At 62.5% G+C, this 1,490-nt stretch overlaps 2 non-coding genes across 2 annotated transcripts; one reads left to right on the top strand and one right to left on the bottom strand.

Moving 5' to 3' along the window:
• On the top strand, positions 1 to 72 carry TRNAP-AGG. Its single transcript has one exon. It is a non-coding gene; the product is annotated as a tRNA-Pro (tRNA).
• Positions 73 to 739: 667 nt separating this feature from the next.
• Positions 740 to 811, bottom strand: TRNAP-CGG. Its single transcript has one exon. It is a non-coding gene; the product is annotated as a tRNA-Pro (tRNA).
• Between the last annotated feature and the right edge of the window lie 679 nt (positions 812 to 1,490).

Genomic DNA, 1,490 nt, shown 5'->3' with positions numbered 1-1,490 from the left:
GGCTCGTTGGTCTAGGGGTATGATTCTCGCTTAGGGTGCGAGAGGTCCCGGGTTCAAATCCCGGACGAGCCCTCCTTTTCTTACTAAAAATTTCTGATAATAAATACAGGTAATAAATACACGTTGCTGCAAAACACAAAATTGAGACTTTTTGAGCTTTTGCACACTGCACATCCAAATACTATAAGAAGACAACGTAAAAACGTAGAAAGTTTGAAAACATTGTGATACTCTGAAAACGCTGTCCCCACCCCTGCTAGGTCCGGAGTCGCGCGCGTGTGCAAGTGACACAGAGTTCCGCTGTCGGCTGCCCGCAGGTGTGGTTTAAACACCCCCCCCCCCCCCCCCCCCCCCCCACCCCCCGCCCGCGTCCAGCCGCAGGCCTGGTGCTGGGCGTCGGCAGGAGGACCGCGCGCGCCTCGTCCGGGACCGCTAGTCGCCGGCGTCCTGCCCACGTGCGGGGCTGTGATCGGGGGGTCAGGACTCCGCACGAGGCGCCTCTTTTTTCCTAGCGCGCGTGCTTTAAGGGTACAGCGGTTCTCACGCGCAGCTCTCCGACGCACAGTGGCCGTATGGTACAAATTGATCCCATTCGATTTCTTGCTTCGCAAAACTGGGGGAATTAACAGTCAAGCTCAAGAGACCATATTAGTTGGTTTCATATAAGCCTCTAAATGCGTTGTGTGAGGAAGAGGAAAAAAAGGTTTTAAATTTAAGGTGTGGAGCGAAAGAAAAGCCTGGGCTCGTCCGGGATTTGAACCCGGGACCTCTCGCACCCGAAGCGAGAATCATACCCCTAGACCAACGAGCCACTCTCGGCAAAGCGGCTCCCGGTGCCTCCCTTCAGCCTCGCCCCGCCTCTCGCTGCGCTTCCCAACCGACCCGACCGGCGACTCTTCTCCCACTGCCTGGACCGTGCACCCATCCAGGCGTGGGCCCCGGAGCCCCTCTTGTCGCGGATTTTGCGGAGCCGGGCGGGTCGCACCACCCTGAGCCGGGGCCCATGCTGCACCCAGCGGTGGCGGCGGGCTCGGGAGCCGGGGCTGGGAGGGCGCCGCCAGGTGCCCGCCTAGGCCAGTGCTCGCTGGGCGCGACGGGCCCCGTCGGGCTGGGCTGAGGGCACGAACGGGAGCCGCGGCTGAAGGCGGGCGGAGCGGGCGGGGAAGAAACCCCAGAGGAGGTTAAAAGAGAACTTTCCCAACATTCATTATGGGATCGTCCGCCCTTTTGAGGGCTTTGCAGGTACGGAGCTCATTGGATATTCCTGACGTCCTGCTCCTAGGTGCTCCCCGCCTCCCTTTGCAGAGGGAACGCAGGCCCGGGACCTCAGGTAGCTCGTTTGGAGCCGTGGGCAGGGAAGGCCTGGGAAGGGGCCGCGAGCGGGCGGGGGCGACGGGTGTCCCGGCGGCCGCGACGGGTGTCCCGGCGGCCGCGGGAGCGGGGAGGACCCCGGATGCGTGCGCCCCCTGCAGCCGACGGCAGGGGCCCCG

The sequence above is a fragment of the Phoca vitulina genome, unplaced genomic scaffold (assembly GCF_004348235.1).
Source record: "Phoca vitulina isolate PV1807 unplaced genomic scaffold, GSC_HSeal_1.0 scaffold54, whole genome shotgun sequence".
Lineage (NCBI taxonomy): Eukaryota > Metazoa > Chordata > Mammalia > Carnivora > Phocidae > Phoca > Phoca vitulina.
The sequence above is the reverse complement of the archived record's forward strand: the minus strand, read 5'-3'. Positions and strand labels throughout refer to the sequence as shown.